The sequence below is a fragment of the Hermetia illucens genome, chromosome 6, assembly GCF_905115235.1.
Source record: "Hermetia illucens chromosome 6, iHerIll2.2.curated.20191125, whole genome shotgun sequence".
In the NCBI taxonomy this organism is placed as follows: Eukaryota; Metazoa; Arthropoda; class Insecta; order Diptera; family Stratiomyidae; genus Hermetia; species Hermetia illucens.
Genome location: NC_051854.1, coordinates 78696801 through 78718520, shown reverse-complemented (window position 1 = coordinate 78718520; position 21720 = coordinate 78696801). Strand labels below are relative to the sequence as shown.

The following is a 21720-nucleotide window of genomic DNA, read 5'->3' as shown; positions in this document are numbered from 1 at the left end:
CTGACAGCGTACACAGCAACTTCAATTCCGATGATCCTGCCGCTTAGCCTCGGGTCCAATTCACTGAAAGTCCGTTTGTTTCAGGGAAAGAAAATCCTGAATAACCGATTCAGTGCGAACTGGAGAACACTTAACCAATCTGACAGGTTCGATTTCAACTGGTAGAAACCAGCCATTCCTAAGCCACCTTCTGAATTAACAACCTCTTTAGAGCATCCACTGATCTGACATTTATGGACCAATTTCTGAGATTCTCCTACAAAAAAGACAAATTTAGAGTTTTCTGGGGAGGTGTATGGTAATAGGCACTACATCCAAAGACAATTACTAGCAATTGGATAAAACTTAATACCGCACGTAAGTGATGGAAGGTAGAAATCTAGAACGACACATCTGGAGATAACAAAATGCCACAACACTCCGAGTCATCCACTTCCTTCATCTGGTCTTCGTTCTTTATATATTTATGGAATTCTGGTTGCAAAGCAGGACGAAAAAGATATTTTTACGCCGATTTCACAGGCTTCATCCTAGGATGCTGCTCAATAAAGTGGTCAGAACTCAGTTACAAAAGGCACTAGGGGCTGCCCAAGTGATTGGAAGCAAAATGACTTCTGTAACTCTGTAAATTTCTACTACAGTATATTCGGACTGATATTGCTCAAAGGCGCTGCCAGAAGATCCTTTGCACGCATCTGTCCAACGTTTCAATAAATTAGACATGTTAGTCTTTTATCATCAGCTCAGTGAGGAGGATCCTCCAGGAAACCAGAAGAGGCACCAGAAGCTAAGCGGTAATCAAAACTCCAAGACAAGATATAACTACCGTGCCGAAGGTTGAATGGTCATAAAGGTTAAGATGTGGCCGTCAACGGTCAACTCTGGGTACCAGGCCACCCCCAGTTTCAACTAGCCTTGTTTCGGCAAAAAGGGGTTGCGCCGACATCGGCTTATTTTGCTTTGTAAAACAAACGCTATGACAACCAACTATTAAGAAGCTGAAAACCTAAAAACCGACCCCAACTCTTCGGCTCAAATGGCTGCAAAGAAGACTCGGCAACGGCTAAGTCTTCATTTGGAACCACGGCTGTGATGATGGGTCTTCTATGACTACCCCAATCCTTCCGGTTACCATACAGACCGGATTAGGAGGAAACTACTCCTAGCTGTAAAGACTGCAACCTTGCAAAGGATTACACTACGCTTTGAGTCAGAAGGTGTATGCCGTAAAATGTTATGGATAAACTGTGCCGACGAAAGCACGAACGAGTGGCTCACACAGTATTACTCCCCCTTGAACGATGTGTGGAAGGGTGCGCAACTGACACTGAAGAGGGTTTCCGAGCTACCATTGTTTAAAAGGTGCTTTCTCTGGCTTTCAGAAGAGGAGCGTAATGGTGCTGAGGTTCTGGAACAACTTGGAGTACAGAATAACCTCAACGCCTCTACCTGAATGCTATTAGGTAGCAAAGCAGGAGAGAGAGCCGATAGGCCGGCAACTTTCCTCACTATTGGCGTTCCTGAACCGGATATTAAGAAGGTTCGAAAACAAACGGGCTACAGGCTCTATTACGGGTTTGGGACCATTACATTACAAGTGTCGGCTCCTAAAACCAACGACGGGGATATGCAGCCGTCAACATCTTCATCTGAACCGTAGATGAGGTGTCATATCTCTCAGATAAATTTGTAGCACTGTAATACGGCCACAATAGCCGCAAGACATGTATATACCTCATACAGGGTGCAGCAGCATAACTTCCTTTTTTCAAAACTCAATAAAAACTATTGTATGCATCGGAAAATATTTTTTTATTTTTTATAATGTAGGTACATGTCTAAAGTTTTTATTTACATTGTTTTGAAGATCAAATCTGTTAGGTGACGTCCCCCATTCTCCATACATTGCGTAAACCGATTTCTGGCGTTTGTCATGACTCTTGTTAGCACAGCAGGTGTTATGTTGGCAATTTCTTCTTGGATGTTGGTCTTCAAATCTTGTAAGGTTCTTGGACGGTTCGCATAAACACGGGATTTCAAAAAACCCCATAGAAAAAAATCACAAGGGGACAGATCGGGAGAGCGTGCCGGCCATTCCAAATCGCCTCTAATTGAGATAAGGCGCTCTGGAAAGTGTTCCCTCAAAACAGCCATCGATGCTCTTGAAGTGTGTGCTGTTGCACCGTCTTGTTGGAATCAAGTGTCCCCCAAATCCAAATTTTCTAGCCGTGGGAAAAAAAAATTCTGTAGGATGTTTACATACCGGTCCGAATTCACTGTCACTGTAACCTCATTTTCCTCAAAAAATCAGGGATCAATAATTCCAGCTGAGGAAATTGCACACCACACTGTGACTTTGGGTGAATGCGAAGACTTCTGATGCAATTCTCGAGGGTTGGTGTCAGCCCAGTAGCGCATGTTTTGTTTGTTAACCGACCCACACAAATGAAAATAGGCTTCATCGCTAAAAAAACAATAGCACCCTCGGGAACGACATCAAGAAGAAGCTCACACGCGTTCATCCAAGAATTGAAGTCACGTTCTGAAAGTTCCTGCACTATCGCCATCTTATAGGGATGAAAATGAAGATCATCACGAAGAATTCTTCTCACAGAACGATCGGATAGTCCAAGGGCAGATGCGTGTTTCCGCGCAGAACGCCGTGGCGATCGCAACATCGACGCTCTCACTGCTTCAATGTTCTCAGGTGATCTAACGGGCCGAGGGACTCCAGTTCTTCCTTTTGTCGCACTTGCAGTTTGTTTGAATGTAGTGGCCCATGTAACAATTGATTCGCGGTCTGGGACGGGAGCCAACGGGGCTAAATTAAAGCGATTCCGAAATGCACGCTGTGTTGCAATAACCGAACATCCGCTTGAAAAGTAAACCTCAACGGCAAAGGCACGCTCCTCACTATTCCAACGCATGATGGCGACTGAACCGTGTCGGGACAAAACTTTACTGTATCCCCTCTTGAACGAGACCACTAGCGCTCCGCTATGACATCAACTAACTGAGTGGCGCGCATGTTAAAAAAGGAAGTTATGCTGCCGCACCCTGTATATACACAATAGTAGTTATAGTTTGGAGTAAGCTACTGGTCTATCAATTTTAGACTACAAATAGAAGACAATATCTAACCCCTCAACGTATACATAACACTGTTATAGATATTATAATCTTGTAGAAACACAGAACGTAGCTACAAACGCTAAAAACTAGACTAGGAGAAATACGGTTCTACATGGATGAGCATGTAAAAGGATACATATCACGCAATCTACGATAAGTTGGTCTAGTTCTTCATCAAAACTAGTAAGAGTCTCGTAGGTCTGAAATGTGGATAACTAGGCTGAGAAATTTAGACAGCACCCAGTTAGAATCAAACTTACTAGCGATCAATGAGGACTTCATTACTCAATCTGAGTCTAATTTTTCTTTTCGAGTCTTCAAACGAAATGTAGAAAAATATTTTTTTGGGTTAACCCTGGAGAGACATAACATAAGGTTTTTCTTCTTCTTTTTCTTCAGCCTTTGCCCCATTCACAAGCGGGGTCGGCGCGTCGTGATCCGTTTCGCCATTTGGCGAGGCTTTTAAATATAAAGCCACCATTGTTTCGGCCTGCCTTTTGGTCATTTACCATTGACTTCGATGTTCAAATCAATCTTGGCAAGTGAATTCTCGTTAGCACGAATTGTGTGGCTGTTGAGAAGGCGAAGAGCCTTCTCTCGCAATTTTTCCACGATCGATGCAACCTCATAACGATCGCGGATATCCTCATTTCGGATGTGATCAGAACGTGTCATGCCACTAGTCCAACGCAACATCTTCGTCTCCATTACCGCAAGACGCCGTTCATTGTATTTTAAAGTCGGCCAACACTCATGTTGAAGAAATATATTTAATTTTTGGTGACATTTTGATTGAAACAGTTAATGTATCTTCAGTAAATGTAATGAAAACTATTTGCGCCTTGGTTTAGACAATAGACCTGAAGTTTGACCTTTGTAAAGCAGCATCTCCTAAGGTGATGTTTAATTGTGAAGGCAATAGCTTTTCACCAAAATTGTAGTGCCAATGGTTAGAATCGTATCACAAAGTCAAGACAATTAATATCATATATTCCAGACAAAGAGGGTTCAGAACTGAAGCAAGTGAACAATGGAAACCACTCACAATTTCATCCAACAACATACCAACTCATATAGCCACAAAACCACACTCTTCTCCACAAATCAACAAGAGAGAACGCATACCCTTCAATTCTCCATTCTATCTAATTAAATCTTTGCCCTCAATCAAAAATTACATACCCAGAAAAAAAAATTGACATGAAAATTCCAACAAGATACTTGCCCGAGTTACCTTCAATTACATATATCTTTTGCTAAATGCATTGTACACCATGTTTTTAGCAAAAGGAAGCCACAATCTCTCGGCTTATTTCAAGATTTCACATCATTACGCATCATGCGGTATCTTTCTTGTTAGCAGCAACTATGTTGCAAATAATCATGAAGTTAGTTAAGAGCATCCACTAGATATTGGAAGTGATGAAAGGGATTCTAGAACCCAAGGCAGATGTTTATTTAATAGTTCTTCAAAAACACGCAGGATTTGTTAAGAAAACGTGAGCGGTTTTGGATTTAGAATAAAAAAGATATTTTCATAAATTGAAAGACATGTAAAGATTGCAAGATCTGAATATGAATGGATCAGCTCTATTGACGATTTGTCCCGATATAGAATCGCAAGGTCGAATTTATGTAGTTGAGTTTTTCGCCAATAACTCCTCATAGAATGCACGGTTAAAAGTCGTGATTGTAGGTCCATATGGAGGTTAGTAGGTTCCTATGGCGATAGTATCTAAGCTGATAAACAAACAAACAAAGCTCAATCAGTGGAGAAAGTATTTTGGCAACAGGGATATATCTTTAGATTTCAGGGTCGACAAGAGTTACTTGATCCTTTTGTTTGGAACATCCAAGAGAGTCTTGGAAAATTTTGTCCAGATTCAATGACTAACTCTAACCAAAGCCAAGCATTGGATCTTTTCCTTCTTTTTTGGATCCCGAACCCAGCAACAGTCAAATTGGTTGAATGTGAGCCTTTTAATTTCGTTGCCCAGGAATGGTGTCCCGATTCGTCACGGCTGTTTCTGTTCATCTTTGTGCTGTCCCTGTGCTGTAGGCTTGTCACTTACACAGCATTAGGTGTGATGTTAATGAAATTGAAGCGAAGTCTCACTCAAAATTACATTGGAGTAAAATCATAATAGAAAACGAGATTATGTGGATGCCGTCTACTCCACGAAGGTGCGACCAGGGAACATATAAGCTAAGCGTTACAAAGCGGTAAGCCGGAGATTCTCGACGGGGTGTCGAACGTGGATAAGAGTTCGTAATTTTATTTGTTTATGATCCTAGTTGCAAGAACAGGGTCTTATACGATAAAAGCTTGGACCCTTTGATACCGCGCCGCTTGGTCAATTTAGACAACATCCTTCTTTAAGGGCAACAATTGAATGGGCTTCCTCATACTCACTCCATAGTTTGGATTACTTTTTCCAACCCCAGACCCAAGAAAACAGAATATTTTGTGTTGGAAATATCAAATATGGCCAACAGTGTCCTGATCTGGCAATATACATTGGTCACAATCAAACTGATCAGTTGGGATGTTGGATGCTCTCCTAGCCATATAAATTGTTGCCCTGGTTATGCTACCAAGGGAGACTCTGTAGTGGATGAAAATATGGCGCAATTTCTGACGGTATACCAGAAGCTTTTCCATTAATTTCAAATTCTCCAGAGAGAATATGTACATAGTATAGCCATAAGTTCAGTTAGTCACACAAATGACTGAGCCACGTGGACATCCAGGACCATCGACTGACAATGTCGAGTTGCGCTTGCTAGTCAAATCCGACACACGTCAGTCTATGAGAGACATTGCAGAGAAACTGAGCATACACTATTCGACAGTTTCCCGGCACATGCAACAACTTGGAAAGGTGAAATAGCTCGACAAATGGGTTCCACATGCCCTTACGGAGCAAAACATGGCGCTTCGAATGGAAGTTTCCAGTTCTTTACTCACCTGCAACAGAAGCGATCCCTTTTTGCACAGAATAGTGACATGTGATGAAAAGTGGATGTTATACGACAATCGTCGCCGTTCAGCACAATGGTTAGATGTTGATGAGCCACCAAAGCATATGCCGAAACCGAGCCTTCATCCGAAGAAGCTAATGGTGACTGTTTGGTGGTCTAAAGCTGGAGTTATCCACTATTCTTTTTTGGAACCCGGAGAAATGATAAATGCCCAGAAATCCTGTGCCCAACTCGAAGAAATGCACCAAAAATTGAGTATTCGACGGCCGAGATTGGTCAACAGAGATGGTGTGATACTCCTTCACGACAATGCACGACCCCATGTACTCAGAACAACGGTACAAAAGGTGAACGAATTGCAGTAGGAGACTCTGCCTCATCCACCATATTCACCGGACGTTTGGCCAACCGACTACCATTTTTTTTGGCGGAAAAACAATTTAGGAACGAAGAGACTGTCAAAATTGCCTTCGACGAATTTATCAACACCATACAGTTGAACTTCTACGAAACTGGCATACACGCTCTTGTATCTCGCTGGGAGAAGCGTTTTGAATCGACTGGCACCTATTTTGATTAATTAAATTAATTTCAAATTTTAGTATCAAATCGGCCATTTCATGTGCAACAACCTAATACAGGCAAGGAGCAATCTCGTTTCGCATCCATTTAAATCTTAAGTAACGCGACTGCGGTGGTTGCTTTGGTGTTGACAACTATTTCGAAGGAAAGGAAACGCCATTTTCAGTGATACCACTCCACTCCACTCCACCTAGAGATATTTTGCATTCATGAATGAAGTCGAATTTTGCTTTTATTGGTTAGTCTCGGGACTTAAAGACCCATGTGTTATTTTTCGATTCTGCAGAGTATATATGTATGTCCAATGTACGGAATTGAAGACATTTCTGACATCAAGCGTTGGCGGCGACTTTTCATAGGAGCACTATCCGTCGAAATCGGCGGGTGTTTTCCCAGGCTGTATGAATACGTATGTACGGCCTCCATATTAACATCCACCGTGGATCTCGCTACTCCGAACCCGAACTGATTTGAGGACAAATCCCGGCAACATGTTTCGCTTCGGCAGTTTTACTCTTGATAAGTTTTTCGGACACTTTCCCAGCCATGTCAAACAACACGGCAATCGATATGCAGACGGCAGCTGAGGATTTTCTTTCTCTTTGTTCACTAGCACAAGCCTCGCCACCTTCTAGCGACAAGGAAAAATGCCCCGCTTCAGACAAGCGTTGAACGCTCCAAGCAATAAGTCTGGCTGTTGGTGGAACACCAGTTTGGAAGACCTGGTGCGTTTTTACTTTTCATAGTGCGAACTATCTCTTTGAGCTCTTTCATGGTAAAAAGGGGGTAGTGATCGAGACCTTCCGCTCTGTTGATATCAACACACACGGGATGTCTAAGGAACAGTGCCCAAATAATGCGGTCCATCTGATCACAAACTTAGAACAAAACGGAAGAGAAGCTTATGACAATCCTTCCGTAGGTCGGCAATTCCTGAAAGTACATATAAGGCTTGTCACGACTGGGGACCTTCCGGGGCATGGCAGCTTCACAGGCTGTCCTTTTCAGGTACTTCACTTAATTTACGACAGTCTCAGCTGCAGCACTGAAGTGCCCTCCAGTGCAATTCCAATTGTTCCAAGACCTTCGACGAATTTCCCGATGTTTACCCTTTAGGCGTTCCACGCGCGATGAGACCGCTGGATTAGTGCATGTCGATAAATAGCGTCAACCATTTCAAACGCGATGTACTAGGTGCCACTTGTTAAGAAGTCTTCTAGAACTCATCCAACGTCCACTAACGGTGTCAGATTCCGACGCAAAAGTTACGTCGGGGATGCTTCTTTCGCAACCTGAACGCCGGAACGTTGGCGTGGATTCGGTGTTAACAACTGCGAGCCTGGTTCTTGCCGTCATTTCCAGGATCTGTTTCCATCCGAAATTTGGGTTAGCCGTTCAAGGGTGCTAGCATTAAGGCCACCGCCTACCAGGATTCCCCCCTCCGTGTCTAAAGCGACATCTTCTAAGGTATCAAGCTTGTGTCAAAATTTCAGCATCGTCTCATCGGGCGTAAGCGCTAAAAAACATCACCTTTAAACACCACACAAAAGTATTACCTCGACCTTGGGCAAGAACCCTAAATCGAATGCTGTCCCGGATCCAGATGGCAGCGGTACCTGTTAAGTCCAGCTGCGCTAGAAGCTCATGACCGGTTGGATGTAGTCCTTTCCAGTTCTACCCTGAAGACTTGACATCGCCTCCAGTCCGCAGTGAGAGAACGCAATTCTCGCTTTCTTTGCAGGTGACATCTACGGAATGCTGTCCTCTTATAGTATCCAGACGACTGTAACACTTAGTGTGTTTCATCCGCATTCTTACACTGCATAATACCCATCCAATTTTGATTTTCCAGCTGTTGAGAAGTTTCCCCGCGTGTCGTTAGGCAACTTCCACCACAGCGAACTTTAGGGCTAGTGTATTCACAGAAGTGATACCTCTCCGGGCATTGGTACTTTATGGCCTCCTCCACTTCGTCCTTTCCTGTGAGGCAGTCTTCGATTCCTAGAGAGCACATAAGCCCTAGACTAAAAACAAGAGTCTTCTCCCCCAGTAGCGAGGATTCCGCTTCCCTTCGTTTTCCGTATGGGAGACACTTTTGCTCCACTGTCTTAAAGCTTCGGACGGATTTCACTGAGGACCTACGTAAATGTCTTACTTTCTGGCAGCTTAATAAGCAGAGCCGACAATCTAGTTCATCGCTTCCTAGTCTTTTCTGTTGGTAGCTTTTTATTGGTAGCCTCCTTCTCTTTGAACGAACAGGTTTCTGACGGAGTAGCGTCCTTCTTCGCCTTTTTTTTTTAGGAATTGGAAACTATTGGCATAAAGTCTCCGTCAGGCGCGTCTTTCCCAGTTTGCTTTGCAGTGGGCTGTCTGCGATTCGTTTGACGCTTACAGTGTTCTCAACGGAAAGTGCTGCTGTTTATGATTTTCACGTACATCATCTACTACTGTCCACGCCCGCCTGTAGAAGGAAATGCGATCCAGTAGTTCCTGCAATTCTATCAGTTCGTTTTTGACGCCCTCGTTCTCGTTTTGCTGAAGGAACATTGAGGACCTCATACACTTCACCACTGTCGCGCTTTCCCTGAGGGGCTTTGGCTGATCTGGGAACTCAAAGACCGCTCAGCGCTTGCTCGGGGAAACGCGGTTAGCAGACCGCGACCATACTAATCCGCCAGGGTCCCGAAAGAGCTGCCTGATACACGTTACCACTACCAGAGCTAGGCTCACGTCACCCCATAAATGTCCACATCCGTGGTAATGGTAAATTCCTTCAAGTATTTCCAGACTGGTTTTAGTCCCTGGGCAATGTGCTTTGAATTTGGATTGCTGTAACCAAGAATAGATCGTGCTTCGCAGCACTTCGTCCTATGTCGCGGTCGTACTGACTTTAATCTAAAGCTTTGTGCTACTTTGATTCTTCAAATTATTAGGCCTGTTTCGAAATTTCATATCAACGAAATGATGATCTGGATCAATATATAACCCTATATGATCTTACGTTCATTATGCTTGAGAAATGGCGGCGTTCAAACAGCAGCTGGGGAAGCCACAATCCCAAGTACTCAGGTCACACATATTAGGGCTATATGAAACCAATTTGAGAAAGAGGAGGAGGCAAAGATATGTTGAGAAGGTTTTCATTAGCGAAGAATCTGTTTCTGGGAAATGTTCTCAAACTCGGTCCTGTGAGTGTCCCAGATAGGAAGCCTCCTGGAATATCTATTCGAATGGCTTCCTACGAGGGACGATCAAGGGGCCGCTTTCTCCTGCTTTGCACATTGGTTTCATATAGCGGAAACGGCCACACCGAATTTTCATGTGTTTCTTTAGGGAGAGTAGTCATCCATTGAAAGCTCTGCTAGGGCCATCTCCTTCAGAGGCCATGAAAATGCCGCTCTTCCAGCATCGGGTTCTTTAATACATTTCAGCTTCCGTTTGTGTGAACTATTGCAGTTACACCCTTTACAGCGCACTTAATAGGTCTAACGTCAAGCAATTGGTTTAGACGGCTATTCAGCAGTCCATATTTACTCACTTTCCAGCTCTTATCTCTGATAAGGTTTATAAGATCTGTTTAGGTGATTGACCTTTTATTGCGATCTAATCCTGTCTGGTGATTGTTAATGACGTCCTCACAGAAACATTCTTCTATTAGCCCACGTCCATTCCAATCCTACATGAAACTCTAAACTATTTAAAATTCATTACAAAATATGCAAAAACTTATGAAACAAAAACATGATGGGGCGAAAAATCTGAACCCAAAACCCAAAGAAAAACAACTCTACACTATCATAGATACAATCTCATGCCCCCTTTCTGCATAAACGCATTATGGATGCAATTAGGCATAACGAAAAAAGTCATGAATGAATTTACATAATTCAATGAACTATGCGGAATTAACCAAATTGAAAGCCGCCTTAATCTCGGTAAATCAGTGGTTTTACAAAAAAAGCGTCTTATCGCGATTTACGTCTCTGGTAGGCGGTGTGATCTTGGCATGCATTCATCTCCTTGCCTCGACTGGGTTCATTGATCAGACGCTGATTGTTGACAGCATTGCCTAATATTTCGCTTATAAACTAGTTTTCACTAATCAGCTTTTAAAAAACTTCTCGTTGAATACGATTACGTACGTTGCAAGTGCAATTCCAATTACCACAAGAAAGAAATCAGATTAATTTACAGAAAAGCTGAATTTAGATGAGCAGATTTAAGATAAGTGATGTAACTTTGATTTTTGGGTTAAGTCTAATCTTCGTCGGTGCCGCAACGGTTTTTGTGGGTTGAATTGAAATTGGAAGCCAAAAGAATGATTTCCTTTAAACTGACTTTAAAGATATAACACGCCTCACTGAAGATCAACGAAGATGGATAGGTTAGTAATATGGAAATTTGATCCGAAACAGACGGCTGCTGGTTATATGCAGAAGTTATGTAACTTTGAAAAGAAATTGTTTTACTTTCGATTACGGTAGGGCCTACTGGCAATTGAAAAAATCTGCCTTTAGTTGTTTAGCGGTTATCTAAATCAGTGTAGAGTGTATGTTGAACAAAATATAATTAACGAGAAAGCAAATTACAGTAGTATTCTGGGGCCATCTCCCATTAGTCAACTTCGCAAAACTATTTCTTCCACTGCCTTCGTGGTCTCTTACATATTCTACACTGCCATGAAACATCAAGGAAAGGATTACAACCGTCACCGTGTAAATCACACAAGTTTAACCAAAAAAGTTCTGGTCAGAAGGACTGCGAAGGCTAGGTAGGTGATTTGGTCGTGATAGCTACCGTAAAACACCCGGCGGATGCGGAGATTTATACAATGAAGATAGAACCAAATGGCGAAATCGATCACGACGAGGCGACCCCGCTTGGGAACGGGACAAAAGCTGAAGAAAAAGAAGAAGTAAAGTCCTAATTGGAATGAGCTGATTTAATTTTTGTCGAAAAAAAGATGGAAGCAATCATGATAACCACCGCTAGAAAGGGGACCCTATCGAAGTGATAATAGGCAGATGTAGGGCAATCTCGAAATGAGCTAGTAAATATCTGCGGGAATTGATCGAAACTAAGCTAAGCTTCAAGGAGTCCTTAGTCTCACAAAAGGCAGCCAATGGCACTGTGGCATTTCTAAGGATAGTGCCTAATATTTGTATGAGGAAACGCAACCAGGGTTAAATCATAGCTGTAATGGTGGAACTGACGTGTTTGTGGGAAAATCTACTGACAAATTTGGAATCCAGAAAGAAGATAAATTAGGTATATAGCACAGGCTTAGTGTCTTTAAGACAATAACAGGAGAAACAGCGTAAAACGTATATGTCTACAATCGACCTAGTTTCATAGGAAATACAGTTTTAGACAGGAAAAACCTGATGGACTCATAGGGAACGATGGCATAACGTCCTACAATCACGTGCAGATAAGTGCCTACTTTTCGGAGACGGGATATGGGATCGGTAATAGACCTCACCTTTGTTAGCGATTCATTATCTAAGGATCTCCAATGGCATGTGAGCAAGGAATATACGCACAGTGACCATCAGGCTATCATCTTCCAGATGGAGCGTACGACAGGAGCAAAGCGAATCAGGAACACTGTAATATCGGCTTGGACCTCCAAAAAACTTGATGAAGAAATGTTCGAGGAAATACTTCTGCAGGAAGCGATGCCAGTGGGAAATGCACGAGAAAAGGTGGCGCAGGTCCTTGAAAAGTTACAAAAAGCTTGTGATGCTTCCATGCCTCGCCGCACGGTACTCAAAAAACGAATGCCAAACTTCTGGTGGAATGCCGAAATCGAAGAACTTCGTAAAGTTTGCCTTAAAGCCAGGAGACACAGCCAACGTAACAGAAACCGGTCTGAAGATTTGCACAATCAATATAAGAAGGCGAGGAAAGCATTGCAAGCAGCCATCTCTAGAAGTAAAACTGAACACTTCAAGAGGTTATGCAAGGAAGCGGACTTCGACCAATGGGGAGGTGCATACAAGGCGGTTATGGCAACAATCAAGGGAAAGCGCTCACCGCCGATCACCAACTCTGATTTGCTGCGGGAAATCATTAGCACTCTCTTCCCATACGTTTCAAGTAAGTCGAACCTACCCACAGTCCAGGTAGATCCCGGTGAAATTCCCAAGGTAACCACGAAAGAAGTCCTGGAAGCCGCGAAGAAGATTTCCGAAAATAAAGCGCCAGGTTTAGACGGCATTCCGAATAGAGCACTGATAGTGGCCGTCAAGACAGTTCCAAGGTGGTTCTCTGAAACATTTACCACGTGCCTCATAGTTGGGATTTTCCCGGAAGAGTGGCGGAAACAGAAGCTTGTGCTAATCCCGAAGCCAAATAAACCTTTGGGTGATCCTTCGTCTTATAGACCTATATGCCTGCTAAACGGCATCGACAAACTTTTCGAACGGGTCATCTTCAATAGGCTTGTACCAATCACAGAAAGGGAGGGTGGTCTCTCAGACAGGCAGTTCGGATTCCGAAAGGCAAGATCTACTGTCAATGCCATCAATGCCATCATTCAAGTCTCATCTTGAAAATTTACCAACCAAGGCTTCCGGAGTGGCTACATTGTTGGCAAGAATGTTGCCAAATATAGGTGGTCCTAGGCAAAGCCGTCGGCTCCTGATCTCGAGAGTTGTTAGCTCCCTCTTGCTTTATGCAGCTCCACTCTGGGCATCGTCTTTTGAAGGTGGAAGCAAACAGAAGAAAAATCGCAGCCCCATACCGATTGAGCGCATTACGTATGTCATGCGCTTACCGTACAACTTCAGATGAAGCAGCTTGTGTGATAGCCGGCATGATCCCCATCGACATCTTGGCGAATGAGGGTCGACGCCTCTATGACCCATCATATGCAATCGGTGAGTGTTATACCAATCGTCGGCAATTGGCACGAAGTGATTCTATTTTGGAATGGCAGAAAAGATGGGATGATTCACCTAAAGGACGCTGGACACACAGAACTATTCCAGATGTCTCTAAATGGATCGAGCGAAGACACGGTGAGGTTAGTTACCACCTAACTCAATTCCTAAGCGGACACGTGCATACCTTTATCGCTTCGGGCGTGACGACTCCCCGTATTGCCCAACATGCGTGATGCGGAAAATGCGGAGCATGCTGTTTTTAACTGCCCGTGGTTCGCTGCACACAGAGCGGAGGCGGAAATTGACGCCGAGGCACGTTTGACACCCGAGAATATCGTGCACTACATGCTAGCCTCTGAAACATCTTGGAGGGCGGTGGAAAAATTAATGAAGGCGATCCACAATCTGCTGAGGAGGGAGGAGCTTCGGAGGAAAGTGACAAATAACGACAGAAGCCGCAGTTCATAACTGATCCTGCCCCGCGATGTAATACCGAAATGGCAGTCCCACGGGGTAAGCGAAGGAGAAGGAGGTGGTTTTAGTGAGTAAAACTCTCACATAACCGTATGGCAGGAGCCGGCGGTAGGTTTTGAACCTTTCCACCTTCCAACGTATAAAAAAAAATAAGTGCCTAGCGGTGGGTCGGCGGACGCACAAACTCATTCCTTATTTTAGAGAATGAACTGAACGAAGTTACGAGGATCCAGAGGACGACCATTGCCCTAACTTAGAAGCTGAGAGTAAGAAGGTGAATGAGGCACTGAAGACGGACTTGTGTTCCGATAATAAAATTGAATAGATGCGCAAGTTACAAGAAGACGAGACTTATAGTTTTCTTTGCAATTACAAAAGTCAGAACCAAGCTCTTCAAAAAGACAAGACAACTCAAACAAGACTCCGAAATGTTGCTGAGCAAGAAGTGACATACAAAAAACACTTCCAAAACAAAATTGTGAACTTGAAGAGTATAGGGAGCAACCGCGACAAGCGTGAAAGCTTTACCAAGAAGTCAGTAGAAGGAAGCCTTATACACCTCGAAACTCATCCTGCCGAGACAAAGAGGCAAATCTGATTTCCAGCAGAATGGGCATATTGAAGTGATGGGTTGCGTATTTTGATAAACTGCTCAACAATCAGAATATTGGCGAGTTGGAGGTCCCACCAACTGAAGACGACGGACAAATACTGCCACCATCAAGCATGAAGAAACAGTCGGTGCAATTCATCTGCTTAAAAGCCATAAATCAACAGCTCACTTTCAACCCCCCGCGCTCCCCACTCTTCCAACGAATTTCAAAACTTAGATCGGCTTTGAAAAGTACTAATCGAGACCTTTAATTTAATACCTCACATGACTATATTTGATGAAAAAAAATTTTACACCCCCATTTTGCATGTATGGGGACCCCCCCTTAAATTCAACGTATTCGATGTAATTCACTGTATGCGTGAGCGTTCACAGTTCCCAACTTTCTACCAAATTTGGTGTCAATCGCTATAACCGTCTCCGAGAAAAATACGTGTGACGGACAGACAGACAGACAGACAGACAGACGGACAGACGGACGGACAGACAGACAGACAGACAGACAGACAGACAGACAGATAGTAAACCGATTTTAATAAGGTTTTGTGTTTACACACGAGATAAAAGCAGCAGAATCACTCTCGAGACCATTCAATATCAACAACATCTAAGAGAAAAGGATGCTCTATCATGCGTCTTTTTTAACCTGGCCCTGGAAAAAGTGATGCTGAGGTAAATCCGAGGGGCATTATCCTTTTTAAGTCCACCCAACTACCAGCCTATGCTGACGATATCGACATCATGGGAAGAACGACCCGAGACGTACAGACTACCTTCATCCAGATCGAGCAGGCGGCGTGAGATTTTGGGCTGCACATCAATGAAGACAAGACCAAATACATGGTGGCAATGTTAGCACCAAAACCCAAAGAACCAAGAGGATCAATTCCCTGTGGTCAAACGAGAACAATAGAGAAATGAGACCACAACTTTGAGACCGTTGATAATTTCTCCTATCTATGGCGAATATGCCGCCAATATCACATTTGCTATAGCTAGTGGTCTTGATGTGGTGCAGAACATTGTGCTTCACTGGTTTCGGGAGACTACATTCCGTAGTAACCTGGCTGAACTTTTGGAGGAGTGCCCGAACACGAGCGTCGGTAGTGTCCTCCAAGAGTACGGAAAGGCTGTTACTTAGGTGGGTCGAAATTCCCCCTGGCGAAATGACACCTGTTCTGCAGGTCCACTATCAACGCCACGAAAACGTTCTACGCAGGCAAAGACTCACGTCCACTTGCTTGTACCCGTAGGTATTTATTTATGAGGGGTTCGCTACTGCGAGTTTCAAATTTTGTGATATTTATCAGTGGTGCCGCTTTATCCCCGAATCTACGATGATACCAACATATGCTTGGGTCTGTAGGTTGTCCAGACGACCGGCTACCCCATCGACCTTTTCGGGTGGTGGACCGTGAACGAGCTTGCGACCTACCACCCGAAAGCTTAGCGTTCCACGTCGTTTTCATATCGGCCATGCTTGCAACAAGAGCGGCCATTTCGCTTTTTAATGAAGTCAATTCCTCGGTGGGCTGGTATATGGTAGATAATGTAGGACGCGTTTCGTTTTTACGTCTGGTTATATTGACTTAAAGCTGCGTTTTATATGTTGGCATCTACGCCTTCGGTTAGTTTATCGGCCTCATGGATGTCAAAACTCTGCTGGGGTGGAGCGATTTTATCCTTTTCTAGGATGTGTGAGCTCCGTGCTCGCTGGCGGCTATTGAAAGACTGGGCGAGTCCCGCTTCTTTTCCAATCGAATCGGCCCATTGTCAAATAAGCGATACTTTCTTAATCACTCGGTTTCCGGGCATGGCCACGCGGTCTAGCGAGTTCAGTGGCCACCCGCTGTGAAGAACTCTAGTGGTGACATCTGTTGTGCGGTAGCTGCACTTCCACACAGGAAATTAAAATCCATGCTGTCGTGCCACATATACACCAAATTTTCCAGTATTATATAACCTGCCTCATTTTTGCGTTTCCTATATCCCCTTGCAAAAGTATTAATCTAGGCCTTTCAGTTGGTCGCCGAAACCAGTACATTTGGGGAATCTAACTTTTTTCAAAGGGTTTATTCAATCGCAATGGAGCTGTGGTTCGTAGCACAGCAACTCTTTGTTCATAACAAAATTGTTGACACGGGTCCTTCTGTAGTGCACACGACTCCCGATTTCGAACCCACTTTGACGTCGCGTATCAAAACAGGATACCATTATGAAGTGGGTAAATCGTTTGATGATAGAACTGTACGAGTCCGAGAAAACATTGGAAAGGTGCGACCAACGGTAGAAGTTAGTCCTCGTCATACGTCTTCGGATATCCGACTTGGATCATCGCTGCACATGTACATGCACATAAACTCTTGATTGTTCAAGAACTCCATGGGAACAGCTTCAAAAGACGATTGAGGCTCCCAGAGAGAATGCCAAAATTGCTGTAAAAGCGTCTTACTTGGATAATGAGTAACGAGATCCATTTCCATTTATTAGGCACAAGAACGGCATCAGTGACTTCTACACACTCTGATGTTGTTTATCTTGAACTCGCAGCATTGGAAATTATTTTGTGATAAAAAAGGACAACAAAACCTGGCATACATCGAGAGCAATATTGGCTTTTTTGTTGGAATATTTTCCTGGACCTTTGATTTCGTTGTGTGGGTATGTAACTTACACCTAGTGACCATTTCTTACATGGCTAGCTTAGAGCTCAAGCTCTTGCAAAACCCACATTTCGAGTTCTGCCTACCATGATACAAGAATGCCTCGACAAAAATACATAACTGCCACCCAAGTGATGTGATTTTCCGCAGCTGATATTTTTATTTTACTCACCTAGACCGCTGTGTACTAATCGTACTAATATTGGGTAGGGGAAAAAGAAATGTCGTATTTGTGATCGAATTTTAATTTATTTAACATACTTAGAATTATCCGATTTAAGTCAAATATGCGCCCTTTTGTTCGCAGACTTGTTGTCATTTAGAAGGCAACTCCATTTCCCCCCCCCCCCCCCCCCCCCCCCCCCCCCCCCCGTTCTTGTTTCCAAAAAACTCAGACAGCCAATTTTCGCAATCCTCTGTTGAGACGAACTTAGTAGCACCAAGAGCATTTGGCATTGACCGGAAGAGATGGTAATCACTTGGTGCTAGGTCCGGACTATACGGTGGGTGCGATAGGACATCCCATCCGAGCTTCCGTAGCTTCTGGCGGGTCATCAAAGATGTGTGAGGCCGAGCGTTGTCCTGGTGGAACAGAACACCATTCCTATTGACCAATCCTGGCCGGTTCTGGTCAATCGCCTACTTCAACCGGTTGAGTTCCTCACAGTAGAGGAGGGAATTGAGGGTCTGGCCAAAGTTGAGCAGCTCTTAGTGGATGACTCCCTTCCCATCCCACCAAACACACAGCAAAATCTTCCTGGCTGTCGATCTGTGCTTGGCGATGGTTTGGGCCGGCTCGCCGTGCTTTGACAACGATCTTTTTCGCTTGAGATTTTCGTACGTGATCCACTTTTCATCACCAGTCACCATCCGCTTCAAAAATGGGTCGAATTCGTTCCGTTTCAGCAATGCATCGCAGGCGTTGATTCGGTCCAAGAGATTTTTTTCCGTCAACTCCGGCACCCAAACATCCAGCTTTTTTTGGAATCCAATCTTTTGCAAATGGTTTCAAACGGTTTTATGGTCCTTACCCAGTTCCTGGCCAATCGAGCGAATGCTCACATGCCGATCTACTTGGATGATTTCGACGATTTTATCGGTTCCTACGGCGATTGGCCTACCAGTACGGGTTGTATTTTCGACATCCCCTAGACCAGAACGAAATCGATCGAATCAACACTGTGCTGTGCGAATCGTAACAGTATCGGACCAATAAACTTCACAAATTTTCTGAGGCGCCTTCGTTGCATTTTTACCTCTCAGGTGGAAAAAACGTAAAATATGACGAATTTCTTCCTTGGTGGACTCCATCTTTGACGTGCTATAACTTGAGACTTAAACGTACGATCATAAAAGTGTCAAAGAGACACTTGTAGCTCAGATTGTCGTCTTCAATGCGCCGTATAGTATGACCCGATGCGATAAGTATAACACAAGATATATTTAAGTGTCGCCATCTATTGACAAAGTACGACATTACAATATAGACGTTGAACAAATTCACTTGAGGACTTTTGGGATACGAAAATCCTAGTGTCTGACCAAATTAGAAATCCATGCTGGTACTTGAGGAATGATAATATCCACAATAACGTAGAAATTTCTAGGTTTTTGAGCGGAATCTTGAACCAGGCTCTTTGCAACTATTCAGTATATCTAAAGGAATAGCCGACGAAAAGGTTTGACGCTTACGACATCCACGGAATGTTTGTCTTCAAAAATTGGATATATAAATTCATGATAATGATATTTATTCATAATAGTCCAATAAATGACGAAGAAAAAAGAAAGGAAAGGGTCCAATTTTCCAATGAGTTGTTGAAGTGATTACTGAATTTCGAATTGTTTCAAAGTTGAACCACAAAACTTGCAAGTCGAAAGTTAAATTATAAAAAGAAATCACCGAATCAATAGTAGAAAGTGCGTTTATTAATTAAAAACAAAATGATGATACGAAATGACTATCACAACAATTGAAAGCATTTCCTCCATTTTCTATTATCTGCAATTTCTTACACTGATAAGTTATGACCGCCATTCTTGAAAAATGTGTAATTGCGAACCATCTTTTACTTTTTGAAAATTTCGCCTTTGTTGAAATTACGACTGAAGGTTCGACCCCGAAAGACAATGGAATTTAAGGTAAAATGGTTCTCCTAGATTCAAAAATAATAACTCACATTGGCTTTCAAAATAGATAAAAAGTCGGCACAGCATTTGAGTTTCAAGGGATTTCTAGATTAACCTGTTTTAAAACAATAGGCATCGCATTCAATTAATTGAGGTAACGTATGAGCCTGTCCATGTAATATGCAATGATACCCAGCAGTTCCGCAAAATCAAGACCACCTCCGAGTGATACTCGTCCTTTTTAATGGCACTAATTAAAACCTTCATCTCGGCAGCAGGTTTTCTACTGAAAATTTAATCTTTTTTCAGTTTCGAGAAAGTAGCAAGATTATTACTTACAGATGTCTTAGAGTTCCACAATAATGAAAAAAAACCAATTGGAATTTCATTTGAAACATAAACCATAAAAGTAATAAATGATTATGTTCGCATAGAGCTCATATATTAGATTAACCAGTGTCGGGTAATTGCCAGTGCACAGGCTGAGAAATTTAATTCGCACTTTACGCTAGCTGATAATCAGCTTCAGATGATCAACGGCAATTAGATACTTGCTAGTGGAAGTTACAAACAAAAGATAATAACATGATATACAACCTTCGTACATATGTGCGCAAGTACATCTTCTTTGTGAGCATTATATCGGCTTAGGCCGTCAGATGAAAGTTTTATCTGCGGAGATTATTTTCAAATAAATTAACATAAGAGTGATTTGTATGTAATGGGGACCTGTTGCGGAATGTTAAGTGAAAATAGAAGTGTGAGTCTAAATTGGGTAGCTACCAACGAGCGAAACCAGTATGGGCACTGAAAGCGAAAGGACAAACGAATCAAGGCAGTGTTGCTCAGAGAATGATTTAATTGATAATTATATAGTTGTTTGCGGTCATTGCTGAACGGTGCAAAGGTCATCCAATACAATGGAAAATACAATATGAACCTCTTAGGATTTGGTGAAATCTTCGTTCTTTTTTAGGTTAAAAAGCCGCAAATATCCCCAAAGGGAATATTTTACAAAGAAAGACACCCGCTAAAAATTACAAATGCGTTACATTGTACAAAATATCAATTAATCAAAAAATGTCGTTACATTTTGAAATTTCTTAAAGTATTTTGACATACATATTGCCTAAAAACAATTTTAATACGCTAAATTTATCATTTAATTAATAACATGAGCATCCAAACAAATCTTCCTTATCCATTTCGTAAAAATTCCTAATTGCCTATCACTTAAAACGTAATTGTTTTTTGTTTAATTCATCAAACATGTTTTGTATCAAACAAAACCTTATTAAAAGCCATTCACTGTCTGTCTGTCACAAGCACGTTTCTCCAAAACGGCTAAACTGATCCGAACGAAATTTGGCGGACAGATGGGAACAAAATCCCACGCATACAGCGAGTGACATAAATTTAAGTGGAGTTTAAAGGAGGCTCCCCATATATGCAAAGGGAGGATTTACATTTTTCTCACCGGATCGTCGTGTGGGGTATCAAATGAAAAGTCTCGGTTAGTACTTTCCAAAACTGATATTAGTTTCGACGTGGATTGTAAACTACATACTTCAAGCGAGACAGGACTCATTTTCGGAAACTACTTTCGGAAACCCAAGATCCGAAAAAAATCAGGGTGGTGCTTTTCGATGAAACCTAGCCCAAATGACGTTCGTATGACTTCGCTAAAAGGACAAAAATTGAAGCTAAGGCTGTACATGTTTCTTGGAGAACCTAGGGTTCCCTATAGCAGATTAATGGATCAGTTAAGGTTTTATGGCTAAGAATCGCATTCTACTTTTTAAATGCGCTTTTATCGAAACTGCATGTTGAAAATCGGCTTTTACATTTTTTCTTTAAGATCATCGCAGCACCCTCTAGCGTGGCAGCAGAAAAACACCCTTTTTTGGAGATGGGTGTATACGTTGTATTTCAACAACGAAGTCATTAATAAATATATGGTGAAAAATTCGTATTTGTAGCTTCATCCAGTTCGTCACAAAAAATTTCTAAAAAAAAGCAAAAAACAGCCTTCAAACGGGATGCCCCCCTTAAATCCTTAAATCCCCCGAAAATCAGAATTTTCAACTATGTGATACGGAACTGTCAGGCACTCATCGCTCCTCACATCTTTTTCTTCAGCCCTTGTTCCGTTCACAAGCGGGGTCGGCTCGTCGTGATCGGTTTCACCATTTTATTTTATCAAATGCCTGATTTGGATGTAATCGTGAGGCTTTTAAAGCCCCATCCAGCGTATCAA

At 42.7% G+C, this 21720-nt stretch overlaps 1 protein-coding gene across 1 annotated transcript in view; it reads right to left on the bottom strand.

Moving 5' to 3' along the window:
* LOC119659140 (uncharacterized protein CG43427) overlaps nucleotides 1–21720 on the bottom strand; it is a 501449-nt gene that overhangs the window by 273161 nt on the left and 206568 nt on the right. The window lies entirely within an intron of this gene.